Source organism: Leopardus geoffroyi, chromosome A3 (assembly GCF_018350155.1).
Source record: "Leopardus geoffroyi isolate Oge1 chromosome A3, O.geoffroyi_Oge1_pat1.0, whole genome shotgun sequence".
In the NCBI taxonomy this organism is placed as follows: Eukaryota; Metazoa; Chordata; class Mammalia; order Carnivora; family Felidae; genus Leopardus; species Leopardus geoffroyi.
Window position 1 is genome coordinate 74,789,375 of NC_059336.1, and position 13,912 is coordinate 74,803,286.

Below are 13,912 nucleotides of genomic sequence, written 5' to 3' on the forward strand. Positions count from 1 at the left end.
ATGTGGCTCATCGAAATTAAAAACTCAACTTTTAATTTTAATTAATTTGGATTCAAATTTGAACAGCTACAATGTTTCATCCAACCTCTGTACCCAAGTGGAATATCACTGGACTCAGTAACCACAGTAGCTGATGCTTCCCATCACCAACTAGGTTGCTTAGTGGAGTTCAGTGCTGCATTGCCTTCTTATGGTTGCTGGTCACTTGCTGTGAAGGGAGATATAATAGAACCCTGTTTTCCTACTGCAGATCTTGGGGGGTATGATCCTACTCCCTCAGGCTAACCTTGGCTACACTGATCATGGTTGGACTCCAAGGCTGGTAGTATTCTTATTCATGTTTCTGTGCAAATCTACCACCCAGGACTCGAAGCAACCAAGTCAGCAACAGAGGTGATTCAGTTGTTTATCATCTCATGGACTCAGAATTACAGACCCTTCTTTGTCTAGGTATCCATTACTTAGAGGCAGATGGATTTCCCTTTTGAATCCTCAGAAGAACAAAAGACTTGTCTTTGGATTTCTCCAAACATAGACCTTTCAACAAGGATTCAGCTATCAGGAGTTTATTTAGGAGGTGATGAGGAAATATCAGGAAGGGGTCGAGAAGTAAAATAGGGAGGTGAAGAAAGCTGGTGAAGGATAACGTATCAGTTTCCCCAGGCACCTGAAGCTCAACCCTCCTCGGGAACTCTAGATGGTAGTGTAAAACATGGTTCAGAGTTAGCTCAGCGAATAAAATGGTTTGTATCCACCCACTCCCCACTGGTCATTTGCTGAGGCCTTCTCCTGCAGGCATGACCTCCCAGCACTCTCAGCATGCTCTGAGGGTGGCAGAGTGTGTTCCCACTGCCAGAAGAAAGACTTTAGGCAGAGTTACGATAATTTGCAGTAAGAAGTCACTGGAATGTAGGGTTGCCTGAGTGGCTCAGTCAGTTAAGCATCTGACTTTGGCTCAGGTCATGATCTTGCAGTTCACGAGTTTGAGCCCCATGTAGGGCTCTGTGCTGACAGCTCAGAGCCTGGATTCCGCTTTGGATTCTGTGTCTTCTTCTCTCCCTCTGCTCCTCCCCTGATCACTCTCTGTTTCTCCCTCAAAAATAGTAAATAAACATTTTTTTAAAAAGTCACTGGAGCATAGAGGTGAATAAGGGGTGACGGTACATGCTCCAGGGTCCTGGACAATGGAGTCCTCATACTTCCTTCTATAAAGACTGGCTGCCTTAACTGGTTCTGGGGTGCTCGCACCTCCTTTCTATGGATGACACCCCCAGAAGTGTCTCACAAGAGAAACAGAATCTGCTTGTAATTGTAAAATGGGGAATCATCTCTGATAAGCTACCCCATTTCAACTTGATTTGTCTGTTAGGTAATATACTGACCGTTCAATAAGAACATCAAATAAAACTTGTATGTGGTCTGAAAAGCACAATAAAAATTAAATTGAAACCACTATAGGTTCTAACAGTAGCACCAGCTTTGTGTAAAGGAAAGGGGTTTAGAATTTGAAGATTCTTACAATTTCCAACTTTAAATGCACACATTTTCATAAATACTTGCCTTCTCCAGTTTCAGTAGAAATGAGCAGTATTTTGCTGGCAGAAGGTGAATGGGATATATGAGGTCCCATGTGCACAAAGTGAAAAAAACAGTTTTTGAAAGATAAATCTGTTCTTAAATAAAGTCCGGTAGAATTTAGTGATATGAGAGTCACTCTGGAGGTGAGTCAGTGTTCCTTCATGGGAAAAGCTTTTAGCTTTGTTTAATATGGATCATTTTAGAAAGCTTATTGGTGATGATATCTCTTATCACTACTTCCCAAGACCTGGAATAAAAGGATTTTTGAGTTTACATTTAATTGCAAATTTAATTTAGTCTATATGCAAAGATTTATAATCTCTCCAGATAGGTGAGGTATCAATAATAGAGGGGCTGCTGGGCAGTCTGCCACTTCTCATTGAATATTCAGTGTGTGATATGCAGATTTATCTTATAAATATCACTGCTTATAGCCTTGTAAATTCAGAGATACATCATCTATAGTTCAGCTTTGAATGTAGAGCAAATGAAGGAAGAATGGATTTTTTAAATGAAAAGATCAAAAGGATAATTAATATTTCATAATCCTAATTACATTTTCCACTGCACATTGATTTTTGATGCTACTTGGGGTGTAAGGTGTGATTATTGCTTTCACAGACAAATCAGATAATCTGGTCACAAACCCAAATGTAAAAAAGGTAATGTGAACATCTTGTTTGTCTTGAGAAATTAGTCATTAAGTTCCTCAATTAGCTCTGTGCTTATTCTGGGGAAATTGCATTACACAAGTGAAGAAGATTGTAAACTTTTAGAATAAGAAGCAAGTCATTAAGCGTGTTAGGTTGGAGCCCGCTGGTGACAAATGTGTGAAGTGGTAGGTTGTGGGGGGAAGAGGAACCCTGACCCGAGGAGCATGGAATAAATCCTGTGCATTTACAGGCAAGATAGGATTTAACAGATCACCTGGTACAGTAGATTGGTCAGTGCTTCTGTGCTAGTGAACACCTGATCCTTGAGGCCAGCCAGAATTACCCATGCAAATTTACCCACTGATCCAGTAGAGGTGAGCTACATACACCAACCGGGGCTAGAGGGAATTTCCCAGGACAATATGCTTTTGATCATGATGCACTTTCCCTTTGGCCTCATTGTTCTATCCTGAAGCATTGGCTTTAAGACTATAAGACTTCAATTCCTACTTCTGAGCAACTCTTAGATTTAGCTCACTTAACCCACTTTCTGAAATCTCAACTCTTTCTCTACTTTACCCTTCCTTGCTCCAGTGACTCTCTGCATCAGCTGAAAAGTCCCTGCTTCATTCTCTATTCTGGTGACTTAGCTAATCTCCAGCTGGGTTACCTCCCGACATTTTGGGGGCTGAGGTAGGATTTGGGGGAGAAAGGGAAGGAGAGATGCAGATCACAAACTCTTGGAAGGTGACTAGAACTTCACATTCTGCACCTGCTGCAGAGTGTGCTAGGATCAGAGATGGCAAGACAAGATGGGGACCAATGTGGGAATCCTGGAGACTTGGACAGGAGTAAGAGACCCAGTTCTAATTTACAGGCAGAGATTGAATTTTATGTAAATTAGAATATGCTAGGTTGCACTGTAATAGCACACAGCCCGGAATAAGTGTTTTGACATCTAGAAGTTTACTTATACAACCTATCTAGTGTGGTGAGGTGTAATGATCTGATTCACACAGTCACTCAGGAACCCAGGCTCACCAGGGCTCTGCTATTTTAGTATCTGCAACATCTGAGTGGTGTAGACTTTGTACTCCACAACAGGAGAAATTAGACCAGAGACTCTGGCATAGCCTTTATCTGCCTCAGTGTGAAAGTGATATTTGTCACTTTTGGTCACATTTTACTTGCTAGAACTAGTCAGAGTGCCCTGCAATTTTAGGGGCATCAGGAAACATAGAAGAGTAAGTATAATATTTGGTGAGAATTCTGTCTCCACCGTGAGATCCGTGGGTGAGAATCCCCTCAGGGGTAGGCAGGGGTGCTGCTGATGAAGTACAGGCCAGAAATTTGGGGAAGTAAGTACAAAGGAATCCATCCAAAAGAGAGGTGGAGGAAGGTAACAGGAGAGCCTGGTCTGGGAGGAAATACCAGGAACTCAGCTAGCTGAGTTCTCAACCTGACCGTGAGGATGGCCCGGGTCAGTACTGACATGCAGGATCTGAAAGTAACTTTCTTTTCTTTTTTTTTTTTTTTTAAGTTTTATTTTGTTTATTTTTTTAAATGTTAATTTATTTTTGAAAGAGAGAGAGATAGAGACAAAGGGAGGGAAAAACAGATAGAGAGGGAGACAGAGGATCTAAAGTGGGAACTGCACTGACAGCAGAGAGTCTGATGAGGGAGGGGCTCGAACTCACAAACCACAAGATCATGACCTTGGCTGAAGTCGGATGTCAGACGTTTAACCGACTGAGCCACCCAGGCACCCCTGAAAGTAACTTTCAAATGTCATTTTTGCACATTACTATGAAGGCAGTGTAATAAGTGATTCCTGAACGTATAGAGAATGCATGTGCCTGTAAAAGCCACATGCATTCTTGTGTGATGTTTTAAACCAGTCAAACATCATCTCAGGAGGACATGTGCTGTCTTCTGGGAATCACTTGGTTGAGAGAGTCACTTCTCCCTCTCAGTCGTATGCTTCACATATAAAATGGTGCTAAATTTTGATGAATTCTTGCTACCATTTATACATTACTTTATGTGCATGGTTTAGAGTACTTTATGTAATCTTCTCTGTAAGCATAGAAGATGATTAGCAATCCCCCTTTACAGGCAAGACTACTGACTTTCAGAGAGGTTAAAGTTGAGGAGCTAGTATGTGGCAGAGTTGGAATTCAAATCGAGGTCTCATCTCACTCCAGTGTTTCATATCTAACTGCTAGAATTGAATAGAATATAATGTGTCTGGCATTAACTATGAGCTCAAGAATGTTAATTTTTTTCCTTTTCTCTTTCCTTTCCTCCTTCTCATCCTGGGACTCTAGACAAATAACTGTTTACTTGTTGGGAATTTCTCTTTTGAGAACAGCCAGAAATGTACTGACACTGTGATTTCTCGAGCTGAGCAAGTGATGGGAGGGAGAGCTGGTGGTAGAGATGATTGGGCACATGCTCTTGCTTCTGTTTCTCCCCCCACTTGGGGGCTGGGAGAGATAGGTGGAGGAGGGGGCCAGAAAGAGTCCTTTGCCTCTTTACTTCCTCGAAACTAAAAGTAAAAGCAGCAGTCCTCGCCCCTTCCTTCTCCCATCTTGTAGTATTTCTGTCCTTTAGTGCTGTTTTAGTTGTTTGTTTGCAGCTGGAGAAAGTGATTCACTTGGTAATAGAAACATTTCTCCTCTTTAAGCAGAGGAAGCTCTACCAATTGCCGCTATTCTCAGCAATGAAGTCATTTTGACATTCTTGAAAATATGTAGCTCCATCAGCCAGGGTCTGGCGTGTATCCTAAGAGCTAGGTTCCTTGGGCAGTGGGGTTCGAGGGTTGGAGGTGGGAGGATGTGGTTCTATCTCTTGAAAACAAGACTCTCTCTGTGTGTTTTTAAATTTAGAGGCAAACAGGAGATGCCTCTTTATGGAACCCAGCATGGAGCCTGGGGATATGTCTTTTCCTTTATCTCATTCTATAAATAAACTGGATGACTTCCAGGCAAAAAGTAATGTGGGGCACGACTCTTAGTGTCTCCTATAGTGAATTACTCTGAAAATTCCGGATGCCGCTTGGTATGAGTTTCAGAGCCTCACAGAGTATTTTGAGTCTTCAAGCTTGATACTTTGTCTTCTTCATCTAGTTTTCACTTAAAAAAAATCAAGACTCAGAGAATGATTTAGAATCTTTCTGTAATCAAATGCTGACCAATAATCCACATCAGCAAAATGTACTGCTGATTTGCTTATTGCTTATGGTGTGATGGGTGATAGGCTATTTTCCTGGTAATTCAGAGGATAGTGATGATTCACTATCACTAGTCCAACAAGACCAAATTCTTAAAGTTTACATTCTGCTCCGACTTAATAACAGTAACATTCTATTACTGACTTAATAACTGAGGTATAACCCTAAGAAGTGCCTACCTGCTGGTAGGAAACCAACCAATTTGTTAGTTTTTAGAATTTGGGCCTCAAAGATGGTTTTGGAGGGGTGTCTGGGTGGCTCAGTCGGTTAAGCGTCCGACTTCGGCTCAGGTCACGATCTCATGGTCCGTGAGTTCGAGCCCCGCGTCGGGCTCTGGGCTGATGGCTCAGAACCTGGAGCCTGCTTCCGATTCTGTGTCTCCCTCTCTCCCTGCTCCTCCCCATTCATGCTCTGTCTCTCTCTGTCTCAAAAATAAATAACAACATTAAAAAAATTTTTTTTAAAAAGATGGTTTTGGAGCCTCACATCTTTTCTGTTCCTGCAAACTGCTCTTGAGGGTGAGGACACCTTAAATTTTTTTTGAGTTTATTTATTTTGAGAGAGACACAGACAGTGTGAGTTGGGGAGGGGTAGAGAGGGAGGGAGAGAGAGAGAATCCCAAGCAGCCTCTGCACTGTCAGGACACAGCCCGATGCGGGGCTCGAACTCACGAAAATGTGAGATCATGACCTGAGCCGAAACTGAGAGTTGGACACTCAACTTACTGAGCCATCCAGGCACCCTGAGGGTGAGGACACCTTAAATCAGGATGGCCAGACTTTGACCATGGTGCACTGATACTTCAAAGAGAGGATATATTACGTCTCCCAGGCAGCTTAAAGGTTTAGAAAATCATTCTCCTCCATCTGCTTTGTATATGATGGGGTGAGGCAGTATCGAGAATATGACTTTATTTGGGGAATAGGCAACTATCCTGAATAGCTAATCTGATAAATCTACAGAAGACCACAGGGGAACTTGTTATGAGAAAATAGAGGAAGAATAAATGAACTCTGCAGAAATTGGTTTTCTATCAAATTTCCTTTTAACCTTATAGGAAAATCTTCCCCTCTTTCTTCTGAATCTTTATGCTCCTATGATCAAAACCATATAGTTGGCAGTGGTACTTGTCACATTCTGTTCCTATTGTGAGTGGGATCTTCATGTGTAAGAATCTCCTATCTCAACTGGATGGGACATTCCTCAAGGCAATGGACTCAGCTTTCTAATCCTTTGTGTCCTTGCATCTTCCAGCTTTGAACTTCATACATAATGATGCCTAATGCACTAATCATTATTATGAATTATACATTGTTATTATGAATTATGATTATGATCATTGTTATGACTCATTATTTGTACTTGATGAAAATTCAGTCGAAGTTAAAAGTACACAAGATACTTTCTTTCCCATGGATTTGTTTAGAGTCAAGACAAGTTTATCTTGACTTGGGACTCAAAGCTCCTGTGTAGGGAACTTTCTTTATAGAAAGCTTATATTTAGAATGCAGTTTATTTAACTCAGTGAGAATTTACTCAGCTTCTGCCACGTGAAGGCTTATAGACTATAGAAAAGAAATAAGATAGTATCCAAGCACTCAATGAGTTTATAGTTTAATACATGAATGGCAAACGGATAATATATATATCTATTGATGGTGGCTTCTTGGATTGTTGACAAGGATTATAAAGTTTGGTCTAGGTTCAGTAGGACTGAATGCTGTAATCAAGTAGTAATCCACCATTTATTTAGGAATGGAGAATGGTAGCACAATGCCATATATTTGCAATCACCAGTTTGCAAAATGGATTCAAAGTCTAGATAGTAGAAGAAGCTTATATATTTAGTAGAATCCAATCAATTAATACCTTAATCAGATCTGTTTGTATACAAAGCACCAATAAAATATATAAATTACGTGAAATAATTATTTATTAGTATGCTTCGGTCACCATATCAAAATGCCATAAACTAGATGGCTTAACCAACAGACATTTATTTTCTTATAGTTCTGGAGGTTAGAAGTCCAAGATCAAAGTTCCAGCCAGTTCAATTCTTACAGGGCTCTTTTTCTGGTTTATAGACAGCTGCCTTTTGTATGAATATGACTTCTTTTTTTGTGTTATGGAGGAGAAAGAGTGATAAGGCCCTATGGGATCAGGGTCTCAGCCTTATAACCTCATTTAACCTTAATTAATTCCTCAGTGGCCCCATTGCCAAATATAGGAATCCCCAGCTGTCCAAAAGTAGAGTGTTCCTATCCTGAAATGGTATAAATCCAAGACTATTGCCTGCTGTTGGAAAGTTCTTGTTACATCACTTCACTTTTACAAAAGACCTACATTATTGCCTGTCTTCACTAAGTGAAAAAAATCTGATGAGGATTTTCACTGTTACTAAAAAAGCAGTTACTGTAGTATTGTAGGTCTTTCATAAAAGAAAAGTGGTATAACAACTTTCAAATAGTGGGGTATACTCTTATTGCTGCATTGGGGGTTAGGGCTTCAACATATGAATTTGGGAGAACACATTCAGTTCATAACAGTGTGTCGTATAAGAGATTTAGGTCTCAGATTTGGAGAAGTGGATATCATAGGAGCTACAGATCTACACATTGGTACTATTTTTGAAAAAGCATGATTTAAAAATTGATTTCTTAATGTTTTTCACATTAGTTGCATTTATGAGTTTTAAACATATCTGACCTTATAGGCTGTTCATTATAACTCAAGTAATCTATATAACACAACTTAGTAGTTCAAAGGAACAGGTGGTCGAAGGATTTGCAAATGCAAATTAACAAAAACTCATGTACTTTTCTAAACCTTAGTGACACCTTAAAATAGTAACCAGACATTACAAAATATTATCCTCCAAATGATGTTAACTGCAAACTTTTTGCCTTGGAATATGACACCTTTCCTCTACCAACATGCTTTGCTTTTGTACTGATGTGTGCTTAGTAGACTGAAAAGATCACATTTTTTTGTATTGCTATATCCATAAAGTAGAATTAAAAAATATGATTTCTTAAGGTAACATCTACTCTCAGTAAAATTTAAATCTGGATCCAGGCTAGTTTTTGTTTTGTGGGGGAAGTTTTTTTCCCCTCAAGAAGATTCAGTTATTGACGTGACAAATTACTGGAACTAGCTATTATCTCAAGAAAAATAGAGAATATATTGGTGTTGGATTTTTACCCCATCCAGCTCTTGTTTATCCCTCTATCTCTTCAAGGTTTTATATTTCAGAGTAAAAAAAATGTTTGAATTACATTTATTCTTCATTAGTAAAGTAAAAGCCAAACTGGGTTTTAATATAACTCTTAGCTTCATATGGGTCATAATGCCTTGTCATTTTTTTTTTGTCCTGACATGACTGAACTGTACAACAATCACACTGATGATAAGATGGATTCCCTTGATTTTAATCACAAACAGAACCTTCATAAAATGTTTAATGAATTCTCGGTTCCAATTTAGAAAATTGACAAGAATATTGTGTTTATCCACAGTCCTATCTCAAAATGGTTTTCTCTTTAATTATTAACGTGGGAATAATGCAGTAGCTCAGGGTGACACAGTGAAGTATGACTGAGTAATGATTGAAGTGCACACATGAAAAAGACCTGCCAATTCTGTAAATAGGAAAGCATACAATTTAAAAAATTCAGTGTGGAAAAATCCTTTCATGCCTTTGAGATATAGTATAACAGGTGGAATTATAATCTGATATACTCATTGATGTTTGTTATTATAGTATTTTCCAATTAAAATACATACCCACTATAGATAAGAACAAAAAAATATAAAAACCATATATAATTTCACCACTCAATGTTCATTCAATTAATATATTAATAGAGATACCTGCCATGAACATTTTATGTACATCTTTCCTATTTTCAAAATTGGAATTTTATGGCATATTTTAGAAGGCTGTATTTGATTAATAATCTGTTACAAAAATTTTCTTATTATTACATTTTTTAAATGTTTATTTATTTTGAGAGGGAAAGGGAGCATGAGTGAGGGAGGGGCAGAGAGAGAGAGAAAGGGAGAGAGAGAATCCCAACCAGGCTCCATGCTTTCAGCACAGAGCCCAATGAAGGGCCCGTTCTTATGAACCATGAAATCATGACCTGAGCAGAAATCAAGAGTCGGTCGCTTAACCAGCTGAGCCACCCAGGTTCCTCCTTATTGTTACATTTTAACTATATACAACTCTATCGAATAGGTAATATAATAATTTATTTACCCAGTCCCCTACTGCTGAACGTGTATGTTATTTGCAGTTTTCTGTTATTTTAAGTAATATTGCCTCAAACATCAGCTCATAAAATTTGTACATAAGTTACTTTTCTTATGATAAATTCCTGAAAGTGGAAGTTGTGAGTTAAAGGCTATAAATATTTTTTTGGATCTCAATAACAATTCCTTTTCAGAAAGATATACCATTTTACATTCCTATCAGTAACTTGAAAGTGCCCCTATCTCCACACCTTTGCTAACACAGAGGGTTACAATTTTTTCTGTTTGTTCATTTGTTAGACAAGGCATGCTATATTATTGTCTTCTACTTATAGACTTAACTTGGGGCTGAGATCAGAAAATAGAATATGGAAGGATAGAAGGAAGCCTTGTCCATTTGTCTTATGGCTCTAAAGATGAATTTTAGATTGGTGCCTTTTCATTAGTCTATTCAACAAATGTTTTCTTTGAGTGCCCCTTCAAGAAAGGAAAATGAGATATAAAATTTGTATTTGACAACCTAGTAATATTCCTCACTTGATGGCACATTAGCACCATGGTCCATCCTAGGATGCACTCTTGTTTTCTCATTTCCCCTCCTTTCATCTGGATCCCCACTCTTTTCCCCTGCTCTTCCATAAGCAACTATTCTAGTATGTTTAACATACATATTGTATATGCATGCTCCTTGAAGGATATATAGTGTTTTGTGGTTTTGAGAATATGTGTTTTTAACTTACATAAATTGCATTCCTAAGTGTTGTGTTATCTTACATTCTCCACTCCTAAACATTACACTAAAAACAAACTCTATCCTTGTGTTGCAATCATGTTTAGATTTTTGCCTGTAATTGCAGCAAAAAATTCCATAGTGTCTACCTGAGGTCCAGAAAAGAAGGAACCTGTGCTCACTTCCAGAGAAGAAGATCAAATGCACATTTATGTGTTGTTATTTATTGAACAAAGGACTTCATGATCACTTATGTGGCTACATACATCTACAATCCATCTGTAAGTTTCTGAAAGGGCTGCACGAACTCTTAGCATGCTTACATTGATAGCACCCCCTTAGAATATCAGCATTCCTGGGAAGATTAAGATTGTTCTGTCCATCCTGCACACACACCCAATGGGGCATGTGCAGCATCCATTGACTTTAGGTGGGGGAAGATGGAGTCATATTGGGGTTTGCCTCTCCAACCCTCCATGGGGCACTGCAGCTAGGAACACAAGGCTAACCTCACGTCTTGTATCCTCAGCATCATTCACAATGACTGGCACATAGGAGGCACTTAAAAAATATTTGTTGAATGAAGGAATGAAACGGATCAATCTAGGATGAATCTCAGGCCAATAAGATAAGGAGACAAAAGTCCTTACTGCTCAAGCAATGCAGGATTTCCAAGGAAAGAGCTCATAGTTCATGACATAGAATTTACCCATGTCTTGGTCTCCTTTCCTTCGTGAGCATGTAGAGTACTACATCTCCTAGCCCTCTTGTAATGAGGTAAAACTGTCAGAGTAACTGAAACTGATGAACTATGCAGGAAACTGGTATGTGCCATTCCTACTTCCAGGCACATTAGAGCCAGTGTGTCACTTCCAAGTTCTCTCCTCCCTTCCCTGGTCTAGGAGGTCACATGTTCCAGATAGTGCAGCTACAAGGTGGCAAAACATTAAACAGCCTTGGACCCCAGGGGTAGTGTGGGGAGAGACCGCCCGCCTCCCTCTCTTTGCCAATCCACATGGTGAGGGGGTTCGGAAGTGTTGGAGAGAGGGTGTTACATTTTAAGCAGTGTGACCAGGGAGGCCCTTATGGTGATGTTGAAGTTGGGACTTGAAAGCCTGAAGAGTGAGGGAGTGAGACACCCAGGACAGATGAGCAGAGGGAGCAGCGAATTCAAAGGCCCGAAGGTGGGACTGAGTTTGGTGCTTTAAAAGAAGTGGGACAGAGTCAGTGAGGCTGGAGCAGAGTGAACAAAGGGGAAAGTAACAGAGACAAGGCAAGACTGGCAACCAGAGGCTGGCAGAACAGATTCTAAGGCCCAGATAGGTCATTTTAATGACTCTGGCTTTCATTTTGAGTGACCTGGGGGCATTAGAGTTCTGCATATTGGAGTGATATGATGTGATTTATATCTAGGCTGTGTTGAGAATAGACCAAGAGGGGCAAAGGGAAGAAGCAGGCTGTGCAGTTAGGAGGCTATGGCAATAATCTAGGCAAGGGGCATTGGTGGCTTGGGTTAGGGTGATAACAGGAGTGATGTGAAGCAGCCACATTCTGGGTTTATTTTGAAGGCAGAGCCATTAGAATTACAGACGATTAGAGGAGGGGTGTGGGAGAAAAAGTCAAGGATGAATCTTTTGGCCTGTGTAGCTGGGAGAATGGAGCTGCCATTTGCTAAGATAGGGAGTCTGTGGGGAGAGTGAGACTGGGAGTCTGTCAGGAGTTCAGGTCCAGACAGGTGAGGTTGGTGGTAGCCATTGGACACACAAGTGTGCATGAAGGGAGGCATGCCAGCCTAAGTGGCAAGGCGGCTGGGCTGGTGAGGAGGACAGGGATGGTGACACTCTTTACCTAGGAGACTGAGGTCCAAGCTTTCCAACTGGAGACCTGAATCCTAAGGGTACTCAGGAGCCCCATCCATGATTTCTGTTGGGCAGGCTGGCCTGGAACCAAGTTTCCCAACCACGGTGATTAAGCTGAGCTTCTATAAGACTAGCTGTTGATGTAGCAGCACATACATCTCCATATGACAGTGATCCACTTGGCAGTCAGAAGGCCAGAATTTTATACTCTGAGCCTAGAAAATCACCTGAAAGCACCATTCTCAAAGCTTCTGCCTCCTTGGGTCTGCGTTCATTTCCAGGTTTTCAGATCTCGGGGGTGGACACTGACAATATATTTGCAGGTAAAGCAATTTCTGCTTATTCTTCCAGCATAAAAAATTGCATTTCCACATCAGAGTCATGTTCTAAACCTGTTACCATAGCAAGAACTGTATTTCCCAGCTTTCCCTGGTGGCATTGTTTATATTTCTTAGCCAACAACATCTAAACCTTTTTTTTTACTCACTTGGAACTGCCATGTATTCCAACCCTTTGCTTCATGAAACATTTATATATTGTACGTGTGAGCCTTAAATGGGGAATTTTACATGCCACCCCCTTCTTTTTGGAGGCATGATAAAGGTAGGTTTTGTGTGTTTTCCGAAGCTGGTCCTATATCATGGTTCTCCACGCACTGAGCATTCTACTCCTAATTGTTGCACATGCATTGAAACTTGACAGCAGCCTGTCCAAGGCTGGTAAACAATGATTCACTCCATATGCTACAGTTCTGTACAAGTGCCATTTCTGGGACTCAGTACTCATCGAATGCTTTGTCAGTTGTTATTTCTGTTTATCTCCTTGTTCATTTACATGGTTCCTTACTTTGCGGGCTTATTTTGTGTTTTCTTAGTCCTCTTCCTGCTGTTTTAGATTTCCTCTGTTCTCTCATTCTTTGCTGAGGGAAAGCTGAAAGTGTTGCCCAGACACGCCAGTCTTGGGGGACGCTGTGCTTCTCTCAATGAAAGGAAGGGTTCAACGTTGTATCCTTGACCTATGGTAGTCATGTAACTCAGAGGCTTGTGTGGGTGATCCCAGGTAAAAAAGAGAGGCTGTGTTCAAACAAACTGTAACATAAAATACCCTTAGTGGGTTTATTATGTGGAGCCCAAAACATGATCAGTCCAGAAACTCTGTTGGGATTGAAGGAACCACAAAGGCAGGACTACAATGTCCCTGATTCTGGAGAAGAGGTCATTTCTTACAGCAGTCCTTAACATGGAGGGCAGGGTCACCGTGTGTTTGTTAATGTAGATTGTATTCTACACCAGTGTGCCCAGGTGATGGGCAGATGGGGATTCGAATGCAGCCTGTGGTCCACCATGCACCCTACTTGTGATGGTTAATGTTATATGTCAATTTGACTGGGTCATTGTGTCCCAATATTTGGCCACACATTGTTCTCGGTGTGTCTGTGAGGGTGTTTATTGATGAAATTAATATTTGAAACCGTAGACTGAGTAGAGCAGATTGCACTCCTTCATGTGGGTGACTCTCATCCAGTCCACTGAAGGCCTGACTAGAATAAAAAGTGGAGTAAGGGAGACTTTGCTCTCTGCCTGACTGGGACAGGTCTTGAGCTGGGACA

At 40.5% G+C, this 13,912-nt stretch overlaps 1 long non-coding RNA gene across 3 annotated transcripts in view; it reads left to right on the forward strand.

Moving 5' to 3' along the window:
- The window catches only part of LOC123580807, a 69,539-nt gene that overhangs the window by 51,461 nt on the left and 4,166 nt on the right, over positions 1 to 13,912 (forward strand). For 2 of the 3 annotated variants that reach the window (XR_006703465.1, XR_006703467.1), the window contains exon 5: positions 10,572 to 10,725. The exons of the other annotated variant lie outside the window; for it this stretch is intronic. This is a non-coding gene — a long non-coding RNA (uncharacterized LOC123580807). The remainder of the gene's footprint in view (positions 1 to 10,571; positions 10,726 to 13,912) is intronic. 3 annotated transcript variants of the gene reach the window in all.